The 13,294-nt window shown below is 41.0% G+C and overlaps 1 non-coding gene across 1 annotated transcript; it reads right to left on the bottom strand.

Moving 5' to 3' along the window:
* Nucleotides 1-7,796: 7,796 nt before the first annotated feature.
* Nucleotides 7,797-7,868, bottom strand: TRNAP-UGG (transfer RNA proline (anticodon UGG)). The gene has a single exon. It is a non-coding gene; the product is annotated as a tRNA-Pro (tRNA).
* Between the last annotated feature and the right edge of the window lie 5,426 nt (nucleotides 7,869-13,294).

Genomic DNA, 13,294 nt, shown 5'->3' with positions numbered 1-13,294 from the left:
CAAAGCCATACAGACATACGTACACACGCACTCGTACATACACAATTACACACGGAAGATGTATATACACATTTGAATATGCAAATATTGACACATAATCTAGCGGACAGACGAAGGTATGCAGGAAAGTCATGTTAAAGGACAAGAAAGGATCCGGTATTGCTACATCATGGCCTCGACCAGCGATACATCAAGGCCACATCCAGCGCTAGATCATGGTCTCGACCAATGCTACATCATGGCCTCGACCAGCGATATATCATGGCCTCAACCAGCGATACATCATGGCCTCGACCAGCGATACATCAAGGCCACAACCAGTGCTACATCATGGCCTCGACCAGCGATACATCATGGCCTCCACCTATGCTATATCATGGCCTCGACTAGCGATACATGAAGGCCCCAACCAGTGCTACATCATGGCCTCGACAAATGCTACATCATGGCCTCGACCAGCGATACATCATGGCCTCGACCAATGCTATATCATGGCCTCGACCAGCGATACATCATGACCTCAACCAATGCTATATCATGGCCTCGACCAGCGCTACATCAAGACACCAACCAGTGCTACATCATGGCCTCGACCAATGCTATATCATGGCCTCGACCACCGATATATCATGGCCTCGACCAGCGATACATCATGGCTTCAACTAGTGCTACAACATGGCCTCGACCAGCGCTACATCATGGTCTTCGACTAGCACTTAATCCTGCCTTTCGACCAGTGCTTCATCACGGCCTTCGGACACTATTTCATCAGGTCCTCGACCACCACTTCATCATTACTCCCGACCAGTACTTCATCATGACCTTCGACCAGTACTTCATCATGACCTTCGACCAGTACTTCTTTATGACCTTCGACCAGTGCTTCATCATGACTACCGACCAGTGCTTCATCAGGTCCTCGACCAGTGCTTCATCATGACCACCGACTAGTGTTTCATCAGGTCATCGTCCGCTCCTGAACACTGATACAATTTCATCTTATGTGACTGTATCTGAAGAGAAGCAATCAAATGTTATCCTCTCGGATATTATGCTTTATTCATTTCATAAATCAAAAAAATATATAACCTCGTAAGGAAATACTTCTTTATAGATTGAGATATTTCTTACCCTTGAAATGTAGAAGGCTTCAAGCCAGTTTCTGTAGGCTGGTATAACGCCTCGAAACTTCAAGAAAATGGACGCCCATATGATTCTTACACCTGCCACCGTCTGGGACACAAGCAATGAAGAACATCACCTTCAAACTAAAGTTGGAGTGAGTACGGTGATGTATAACTAAACTATATATAGCTGTTCCATCAACAGCACCGGACAGACCCGCGAGAGTAGACAGCAAGTATCTGAGGACTGTGGAGAGGCGAGGAGATGGTGTCGGTGTATTAACAAAGGCCGAAAGGCTCCGAGGTATAGATTACAAAGTGTTTCTGTAACGTTAGAGCTTAATGCTATGACGTAACGCTGAACCTGTGCAGTTTTATGCTCGGCTGTACGTGAGTTTGTTTCACTCGCATTTTGCGTTTAGTAACTTCTCTCCACGATGAAGTGGATTCTTTGGTTTTTCATTGAATTTTGAACTTATTTTGACTCCAAGATGCAGTATATATATATATATATATATATATATATATATATATATATATATATATATATATATATATATATATTTTCTTTTCGTTGTATGTGCACTTTACAATACGTTTAAATCTGCTGAATGAAGCAGGCGTTTCGTTTCTCAAATTATCATCAATACCAACTCTTGATTGAATAGATTGACTATTTCTTTAACAATGACCGACATAGGCAAAATGTACCTCCGTCAAAGGCCACTTCGACTGAAAGAAAACCGTAAAAAAAAAGAAAGGAAAATGCGAGTTAATCACGTAAAAAGGAAAGAAAAATGAGAATGAATCAGGGCTCCAGAGGTGTATGTAGACCTGACTCTTAAAAGCAGAAAGGTCATAGGAACAAATGAAAGACTAAAGGAAGATAAGCATTCCACAGCTTCAGCTGCTCGAGGAAAGGAGGCATCATAGCGGCTAATCCTCGAGTGGCTGGTCTTCACACAAAAACAGTGTAAAACAGCAGCCAAACGGGCGGAGATATACATGCACTAGATCTTCTTTTCATCTTGGGGAGAAAAAGAAATATGAATAACAACCACTGAGCCAGAAATCATTATAGTCTCATAAACACTATCATCTTTCACTAAAGATAAACTTTAATGACGAGACAGCTGGTGTATGATATTGTGTTGTCATAAGGTGTCTGTTGTCACATGTGTCGTCGTACTGTATCGACGTAATGCGTTATAGTGTGTCGTCATATTGTATCGACGTAATGCGTTATAGTGTGTCGTCATATTGTATCGACGTAATGCGTTATAGTGTGCCGTCATATTGCATCGACGTAATGCGTTATAGTGTGTCGTCATATTGCATCGACGTAATGCGTTATAGTGTGTCGTCATATTGTATCGACGTAATGCGTTATAGTGTGTCGTCATAATGTGTCGCCATACTGTTTCGACGTAGTGTGTCGTCATACCATGTCGTCACAATATGTTGTCATAGTATGTCGTCATACTGTGTCGTCATACTACGTCTTCACAACGTGTCGTCACACCGTTTCATCATAGTATGTCGTCAAAACAGTGGCGTCACAGTGTTAGGGAATAACATCGCAGAAATATATCAAGTGGGTAAATACTCAACCAGCATATAAGTTAGGGAAATGTTTGCACTTAAAATAATAAAAAAAGAAAACGTCTGCCTTAAGTGCATATTTGTGCAAGTTTTTTGACGGTTATTAGCAAGACTTGAGTAAACATCTGACATCCTCAGCATCTAGTGCTTTTTTCATCAACAAAGACTTCGAGTTCTCTATAGAGGTAAAGAAATGGTGTGTAGAGAAAAAAAGAATCTTACGGTTCATGCTACTAAACCTAACTATATGCTAAAATAAATGGCCATAGCGTCTGACCAGTTGTTATAATGAAAAAAAAAGGAGAAAAAAGTTTCTAAACCACATCATACCAGCACAACAAATGCGATTAAGATGAGAGACAAATGCTAAAAATAAACAAAACTTTTATATCAGTAAGTCAACAAATCTACTGACAGCAATTGTCAGTCCATGTGGGTCTATACCTAGGTCAAAAATGAGCTCGTTCTTATATGAAAATGTTCCCATACCCAGTGTCAGAATAAGCTCACATCAATGTAAAAGATGGGCCAATACATATGTTAAAGTAATACCATACCCGTGTCAAAATGCTCGATTTCTGTCAAAATGTTACATTTCTATGGCAAAATTTTCTACGTCTGTGTCTAAATGGACCTAAGTCTATGATGGCCTTATGGTTCAGTAATACCATACGAGTCAAAATGCTCAATTTCTATGTCAAAATGTTACATTTCTATGACAAAATGGACCTAAGTCTATGATGGCCTTATTGTTCAGTAATACCATACATGTCAAAATGCTCAATTTCTATGTCAAAATGTTACATTTCTATGACAAAATGGACCTAAGTCTATTAGGGCCTTATTGTTCAGTAATACCATACGAGTCAAAATGCTCAATTTCTATGTCAAAATGTTACATTTCTATGACAAAATGGACCTAAGTCTATGATGGCCTTATTGTTCAGTAATACCATACGAGTCAAAATGCTCAATTTCTATGTCAAAATGTTACATTTCTATGACAAAATGGACCTAAGTCTATGATGGCCTTATTGTTCAGTAATACCATACATGTCAAAATGCTCAATTTCTATGTCAAAATGTTACATTTCTATGACAAAATGGACCTAAGTCTATGATGGCCTTATTGTTCAGTAATACCATACGAGTCAAAATGCTCAATTTCTATGTCAAAATGTTACATTTCTATGACAAAATGGACCTAAGTCTATGATGGCCTTATTGTTCAGTAATACCATACGAGTCAAAATGCTCAATTTCTATGTCAAAATGTTACATTTCTATGACAAAATGGACCTAAGTCTATGATGGCCTTATTGTTCAGTAATACCATACGAGTCAAAATGCTCAATTTCTATGTCAAAATGTTACATTTCTATGACAAAATGGACCTAAGTCTATGATGGCCTTATTGTTCAGTAATACCATACGAGTCAAAATGCTCAATTTCTATGTCAAAATGTTACATTTCTATGGCAAAATTTTCTACGTCTGTGTCTAAATGGACCTAAGTCTATGATGGCCTTATGGTTCAGTAATACCATACATGTCAAAATGCTCAATTTCTATGTCAAAATGTTACATTTCTATGGCAAAATTTTCTACGTCTGTGTCTAAATGGACCTAAGTCTATGATGGCCTTATTGTTCAGTAATACCATACATGTCAAAATGCTCAATTTCTATGTCAAAATGTTACATTTCTATGGCAAAATTTTCTACGTCTGTGTCTAAATGGACCTAAGTCTATGATGGCCTTATGGTTCAGTAATACCATACGAGTCAAAATGCTCAATTTCTATGTCAAAATGTTACATTTCTATGACAAAATGGACCTAAGTCTATGATGGCCTTATTGTTCAGTAATACCATACGAGTCAAAATGCTCAATTTCTATGTCAAAATGTTACATTTCTATGGCAAAATTTTCTACGTCTGTGTCTAAATGGACCTAAGTCTATGATGGCCTTATGGTTCAGTAATACCATACGAGTCAAAATGCTCAATTTCTATGTCAAAATGTTACATTTCTATGACAAAATGGACCTAAGTCTATGATGGCCTTATTGTTCAGTAATACCATACGAGTCAAAATGCTCAATTTCTATGTCAAAATGTTACATTTCTATGACAAAATGGACCTAAGTCTATGATGGCCTTATTGTTCAGTAATACCATACGAGTCAAAATGCTCAATTTCTATGTCAAAATGTTACATTTCTATGGCAAAATTTTCTACGTCTGTGTCTAAATGGACCTAAGTCTATGATGGCCTTATGGTTCAGTAATACCATACGAGTCAAAATGCTCAATTTCTATGTCAAAATGTTACATTTCTATGACAAAATGGACCTAAGTCTATGATGGCCTTATTGTTCAGTAATACCATACGAGTCAAAATGCTCAATTTCTATGTCAAAATGTTACATTTCTATGACAAAATGGACCTAAGTCTATGATGGCCTTATGGTTCAGTAATACCATACGAGTCAAAATGCTCAATTTCTATGTCAAAATGTTACATTTCTATGGCAAAATTTTCTACGTCTGTGTCTAAATGGACCTAAGTCTATGATGGCCTTATTGTTCAGTAATACCATACGAGTCAAAATGCTCAATTTCTATGTCAAAATGTTACATTTCTATGGCAAAATTTTCTACGTCTGTGTCTAAATGGACCTAAGTCTATGATGGCCTTATTGTTCAGTAATACCATACATGTCAAAATGCTCAATTTCTATGTCAAAATGTTACATTTCTATGGCAAAATTTTCTACGTCTGTGTCTAAATGGACCTAAGTCTATGATGGCCTTATGGTTCAGTAATACCATACGAGTCAAAATGCTCAATTTCTATGTCAAAATGTTACATTTCTATGGCAAAATTTTCTACGTCTGTGTCTAAATGGACCTAAGTCTATGATGGCCTTATTGTTCAGTAATACCATACGAGTCAAAATGCTCAATTTCTATGTCAAAATGTTACATTTCTATGACAAAATGGACCTAAGTCTATGATGGCCTTATTGTTCAGTAATACCATACATGTCAAAATGCTCAATTTCTATGTCAAAATGTTACATTTCTATGACAAAATGGACCTAAGTCTATGATGGCCTTATTGTTCAGTAATACCATACGAGTCAAAATGCTCAATTTCTATGTCAAAATGTTACATTTCTATGACAAAATGGACCTAAGTCTATGATGGCCTTATGGTTCAGTAATACCATACGAGTCAAAATGCTCAATTTCTATGTCAAAATGTTACATTTCTATGGCAAAATTTTCTACGTCTGTGTCTAAATGGACCTAAGTCTATGATGGCCTTATGGTTCAGTAATACCATACATGTCAAAATGCTCAATTTCTATGTCAAAATGTTACATTTCTATGACAAAATGGACCTAAGTCTATGATGGCCTTATTGTTCAGTAATACCATACATGTCAAAATGCTCAATTTCTATGTCAAAATGTTACATTTCTATGACAAAATGGACCTAAGTCTATGATGGCCTTATTGTTCAGTAATACCATACATGTCAAAATGCTCAATTTCTATGTCAAAATGTTACATTTCTATGGCAAAATTTTCTACGTCTGTGTCTAAATGGACCTAAGTCTATGATGGCCTTATTGTTCAGTAATACCATACGAGTCAAAATGCTCAATTTCTATGTCAAAATGTTACATTTCTATGACAAAATGGACCTAAGTCTATGATGGCCTTATTGTTCAGTAATACCATACATGTCAAAATGCTCAATTTCTATGTCAAAATGTTACATTTCTATGACAAAATGGACCTAAGTCTATGATGGCCTTATTGTTCAGTAATACCATACGAGTCAAAATGCTCAATTTCTATGTCAAAATGTTACATTTCTATGGCAAAATTTTCTACGTCTGTGTCTAAATGGACCTAAGTCTATGATGGCCTTATTGTTCAGTAATACCATACGAGTCAAAATGCTCAATTTCTATGTCAAAATGTTACATTTCTATGGCAAAATTTTCTACGTCTGTGTCTAAATGGACCTAAGTCTATGATGGCCTTATTGTTCAGTAATACCATACGAGTCAAAATGCTCAATTTCTATGTCAAAATGTTACATTTCTATGGCAAAATTTTCTACGTCTGTGTCTACACAAAAGCTCCGTAAGCAGGATATATCTGAGGACTGGCAATGGGGAGCAGTACGAGAATGTGTGTGCGTGGTGTACCAGCGACCGACAAAGGCTGCGAATCATAGATTATAAATGCAAATCAACTCCATTAACGGCGCCAGCAAAAATGACTGCGTCACATACGCTCCCAACCCCGAGCATAATTTTCCGATCTAGTCGCCGCCACCGATTAAAATAAAGATGACCGGCATGCTAATCACAGACGGACATTAAACATACCATCTTGTATCAGATTAATAGATTAATCGAGAAAACATGAAACTCCAAGAGGGCTAATAGATCCCACAGACAGAAGCAAACACTCTGTGGCCGCTGATACCGAGATTACGTGTGTAAATAAGCGTTCGTGAGTGGCAAGGCCCCGTCTTGTCGACGCCCGGTGGTAAACTCTTGAAGTAAAATGGACCCAAAACAAACGGGAGATCATAAGGAAACAACAGGAGTAACTTCATGAAGCGAATCTGAGGGAGACAGGGATGAAAGTGGGTGGGGGGGGGAGGGGGAATTGAGGCAAGATGGTGAGGATGTTTTAGTTGGGTGGTCACCGTGTGGAGAGAGAGAGAGAGAGAGAGAGAGAGAGAGAGAGAGAGAGAGAGAGAGAGAGAGAGAGAGAGAGAGAGAGAGTCATTATTACTAAGCTATGACGTGTTGATTTTATCGAGTGGCATTTGCTGTAAATTAGCACCAGGTTGGTCGTGGAAATGATGACCCTCACATTCACGTTGATCACCTGAACGTTTGACTCGGTGATGGTGGAAATGTCTTCTGCCTTTCTCCAACGCTCTCACGGTAGCGTGGCCCGGGCTCCCCCTAAAATCAATACCGACACTGTTTCATAAAAATACGCGCGCAACACTCACGCACCAAATATAACGGAAGGGCCTGTCCGGGATTTGAACCCGGGACCTCCTGCACCCAAAGCGGGAATCATACCACTAGACCAACAGGCCGCGTGCTAAAGGCAGCAGCTCTCAGCAAAATTCTCGTGACGTGACTTTTTCAAAAAAAAAAAAAAAGCCATAGAGGAATAAATGTAGAATACCTGACTCGTGGTGAACATTTTCTGTAATCTGGGGTGGAGACCACAGGAAACTAGAGAACAGGGGGTGAATGGAGTACGAGGAAAGGAAGGACAAGAGAAAACTAGAAAACAGAGATGAATGGAGTACGAGGAAAGGAAGGACAAGAGAAAACTAGAAAACAGGGGTGGATGGAGTACGAGGAAAGGACGGACGGGAGAAAACATAAAGAACGAAGAGAACGCGAGGACCCACAATGAGAACAAAGACAGAACCTGCCCCGGAAGAACATAATCGTGAGGGGTGTTAAGCTTCTAACAGAAGGGGGACACGGAGGAGTGGAATTCCAATGTGAATATCTTGGGAGGGAGAAAGTCAAGGGCATCACTCCTTCCGTCTTCTGTTGGAGACCATCCTCTAATTACTGTTAGACAAGACTATCTGATTACTCGTAGTAATCACAGTGTCTGATTACCGATGGAAATCACTCTCTGAGTAATTTTGGATATTACTCTCTGATTACTCTTAAAGATCACTCTGATTACTCTTGAAGATCACCCTCTGATTACTGCTGGAGACCACTCTCTGATTACTGGTACAGAGCAATAACTGATTACTTTCGGAGATCATTCTCTGATTACCGCTGGAAATTATCTGATTACTATCCAAGATCACTCTCTAATAACTCTTGTTAATCACTCGCTAAATTCCGCTGCAGATCACTCTCTGATTACTCTTGGATGTTACTCTTTGATTACTGTTGGAGATCACTCTCTGATTATTGTCGCTCGTGGTCAGATTATTATCAAAAAGATCCTCAGCCTTCATAATTGTTCTGGATCTGAAGATAATCTTTGCCGAGGCGGTGTTGGGTCGAGTCCTTACGAAAGCAGTTTTCAACTCTCTCCCTTCCGCAAGTCGTCATTAGAGACTAATGTCGTACACATTACATTAACTAAACCAATAAGTCAATATGGAGAGATCCACCCGGGGGAGCATTCAGTTCAGTTCCGGCCTCTGGAGTAAGATAATACGAAGAAATTTCTTTTTTGGCAGGAGTTAGGCAGAGGAAGCATCACCGTGAAGGAAAATGGGATTTTTACCTACAAGCACCTACCACAAGATCATGCCATCAGATAGAGCTACCACGTAGGTCTCATCACAGGAAAATCTATGATTAGAAAAAGTCATACGAACTGCATCTTGTCGAGTGCTGTGTGTGTGTGTGTGTGTGTGTGTGTGTGTGTGTGTGTGTGTGTGTGTGTGTGTGTGTGTGTATGAGACATGCACAATCAGTGTTTGTGGAATGATTGCCATGTGTATGTGTATGTGTGTGTGTGTGTGTGTGTGTGTGTGTGTGTGTAAGGTAGAGAGAAAAGGCAAGCAATCTGGGCCAAGGATGGAGACTTGACAGCCAGTGCAGTCACAAACCCTCCCGATAGTCAAACCGCTGAACCTCTCCCTGGTCGAACCCCCTATTGCCTGAGAGAGAGAGAGAGAGAGAGAGAGAGAGAGAGAGAGAGAGAGAGAGAGAGAGAGAGAGAGAGAGAGAGAAGAATACCCATCCGTCACCGGCGGTCTGAAGATTCACAGAGAAAAGTCACCTCGAGGTTGCCTTGACCGTCCGTCCATAGCGACCCCAAACGGCGGTCCAACTCACTTTCCATTTTCTCTTGCCTTCAACCCCCCACTGTCTTCTTCGTTCTCCTCTCCTCATGTGACACAGGAGCGACGATCGTGCGTCCTCCAGCAGTAACTCTGACGCTTTAGTGACCACGCCATGGACTGGGGCGCCTGGACTCGGCCTATCCTACGCCCCGAAAAAGGATGGGTAGGACAAAGCTCGGCTGATTTCGATGCATTATAGCGGGTTGGGGTCAGACCAAGTGACTGACAACCTTGACTCCTCCTTCTCTCACTGGCTTGAAAATACAAGACGAATTTTCCATGAGTCGTTTTCAGACAGGATAATCATTTTCTGTTTTTCTTTGGAGGGGAGACACGAATTGATTCTAATCAAATCCGTGTAAATATTGCCATTATGGATATCCCGTAATTATAGATACTTGTCATGCACGGAAATCTATGAATAGCTAATGGTTGGAACTTATCCTTATCTTTTTTGAGATGACCAAAAATTCCATCTACATTTGGATAATTTGTAGGCCTCCTTGTTGTATTTCTAACACGTTCGTGTCAACATAGGAAGGGCCATTTGGGTCAATGCGACCAATCAAAGTAATCATGGCACATCCATGCAATCCGGACATACTGCTGAGGTCAGCCAGATAGAATGGTAGTGTCGTTAAGTAATCATATTATTGACGTCTAGTGGTCGTTTGAACCAAAGCTTTGCTTGGGGTTTTCATGAACGGCTAATGTGTGGGTGCGGCGAGTGTGGTTGTAGTCGAATATGCGGACGGTGTTGTGGTTGTTATAAAAGGCTGATGTGTGGGTGCAGTGAATGTGGTTGAAGGGTGATGCATGGACGAAGATGTGGTTGCTCTTTCAGTATGACAGGTGGTCAGTGTTGTGGTTGTGGCAACAGACTTAAGTGGATTGTGGTAGTGGATTAACATGAGTTATGGTGTTGGTACTGGTGGTAGATTATTATATATGGCTGGAGTTATGGTTGTGGTGGCAGACGGCCAATATATTCATGGTGGGCTAACTTGTGATGGATGATATGATCACAGTGTGGGGCGTTAAAGTGTCGACGACAATGTTACTGCGGAGGTAGGTAAGCTGATGTGTGGTCTAAGTTTAAGGGTACAAGGGAAAGTAAACGTGTGGTCCGTATTGCAGTCGTGATGTTAAGTTAACGTCGAAGCTTTGGGAGCGAGTTACTGGAACGCAGGTGGGAGTGATGGTCATATGAGAGGAGGGAGTCGCTCACTAGTGGGTTGGATGGTAAGCAGATGCTTCATGGGCGTTAATGGTTATATATGGAAGTACTTAGGAAGGACAAATAACCTCGTCATAGACCTGACGGGCCATGACGAGGTTATCTGCCGTAGTAGTGGGAGTAGTAGTGTCCTAAGGGTCATGATCTTGTTTGTGATGGAGACAGGATACCGGAGCAGTTGGCAGGTGTGAGGTGGCAGGTGCCCAATAGACCTGGGGTAAAAGTTTGAGGTACTGATGACGAATTAGTCGCTCAAACCTTCCTGATATGATCAGGAGGATGAAGACGAGTGGGTGGTTGAGACGTGGTGTTAGCGTTCGTGCAGGTGGTAGTAGTAGTAGTAATAGTAGCCCGAGAGTATGGTGGATGGTGAGGTGTATATGATGGTGATAATGATAATGGCAGTAGCTAGCTGGTGACGGTGGCGAGGCACGAAACAGGAAGATAGTTGAGGACGTGATGATGATCTTAGCAGTGCTACGACACGCTCCGGAGTGGGTGAGTGGCCCGTGGTGTGTTGGAGGGAGCTGCCTTAACGGTAATGGTATTGAAAACATATGCAGTAATTAAACTGAGGTTGACGATGACGACACCGTCTTAAATGAAGACAGGGCAACAGCGTCGACGACAGAAACGGTGGGGAGGGAAAAAAAAAAAAAAGTCAGGAGATATTGTGGGCAATGCCGACAAGGATCACTTTTTTTTTTTGATGCATGATGAGGATTGATGGCTACGATTGTTGTGTTAAGAGATGTTTAAAAGTTTGAGGGTCGCATTGTGTTGCTGAAATATTAATGACGTCTGTGAAGGGAAGGAGGAAGAAGAGAGAGAGAGAAAAAATGATGCTTGTAAATTTAGAGAAGTGCAGAGACAGCACAAGTGAGTGGTAAGGGTGTTAGTAAAGCCATTTTATGTGCTTTACTAAGCATTGCTCAACGAGATATTATTTCCTAATGTAAATTCTTAACGAGCACAGCAAATGTCATAGGTCCTCTAACTGACCATAAATTTTTTTATGATATAACTTGGGATGGAAACAAATACTCGCCTCACTGAAGACTATATATATATATATATATATATATATATATATATATATATATATATATATATATATGTGTGTGTGTGTGTGTGTGTATGTGAGTGTGTGTGTGTGTATCTATAATGAGCACAGGAATGCAATACCATGTACCATTTTCTATCTACAACACTGGATACTGTGTGAAAATACCTATGATTTTATTGTGGGTCAACATCAATCAACAGTAATTTCACTGAAGTTGCAAGATGCTTGGATATAACAACCAATGTTTACATATATATATATATATATATATATATATATATATATATATATATATATATATATATATATATATATATATATGCGCACTAACTGTTACAAAACTAGAAGATGATGTGAAACTCTCTTCATTGGGCCATATCTAAAATGACCTGCCATTTGGTTACCTGTGAGGGCGACAAAGTCGTGGGGGGACGGATGGAGAGAGAGAGAGAGAGAGAGAGAGAGAGAGAGAGAGAGAGAGAGAGAGAGAGAGAGAGAGAGAGAGAGAGAGAGAGAGAGAGAGAGAGCACCTAGCACGCCGCACCAGGCCGCTTCCTGCTCCTCCCGTGTCATTCCTGGCGGTGTCGGAGGTATAATAAGATGCTACAGTGGAGACGTCACCTCCGACCTTGAGGCTCCGTAGTGCCAGCTTGTTATCCTGTTTTTCTGCAGGCTAGAGATGACGTCCATATGCGCCTCAGGATCGTCACCAGGAACCACATAAGACGCATGGCACCACCACGAGGAGGAGGAGGAGGAGAAGGCTGCTGCTGCTGCTGCTGTTGTTGTCTCGGGGTCGCCTGAAGGGTACGGGGACATCCAGATGCCATGGCCCAGGGTGAGGTAGTGGCGGCAGGGAGGGGTGAGGTAGTGGCGGCAGGGATGGGTGAGGTAGTGGCAGCAGGGATGGGTGAGGTGAGGGCAGCAGGGACAGATAGACGAGGTTAGCAGGGATGGGTCAGGTACTGTCAGATTGAGATAGGTTCACTAGTAACTTCAGGGCTGGATAAAACAATGCCTAAACTGGGTTGAGGCATGGTAACTAAACCTCGATACCTGAACACAACTTAGAAGAGCGGCCGGCTCTACGAAACATCGACAGAGATGAGAGTCAATAGTCGAGGTAGATTAGACAGCGGATGGAGAAAGAATGAACAGCAGCAGGTGAAGGCGCCACAGTGTGTTTGCAGCTGGGACACAAACATTGGCCACCGATTGAAAAAAAATATATGTATAGAGAGAGAGAGATGGCCCGACGAGAGTGTTGGTGGTGTTGGTCGTAGCGGTAGCTGACATCTGTGTTGGGCTTAGATACAACTGTCATAACGGATCGATAAAAGAAATAAAGAATCGAGAGTGAGAAGGGCTGGTATTCGATAAGGACCA

The sequence above is a fragment of the Panulirus ornatus genome, chromosome 8 (assembly GCF_036320965.1).
Source record: "Panulirus ornatus isolate Po-2019 chromosome 8, ASM3632096v1, whole genome shotgun sequence".
In the NCBI taxonomy this organism is placed as follows: Eukaryota; Metazoa; Arthropoda; class Malacostraca; order Decapoda; family Palinuridae; genus Panulirus; species Panulirus ornatus.
This window is presented reverse-complemented; position numbering and strand designations above follow the sequence as displayed.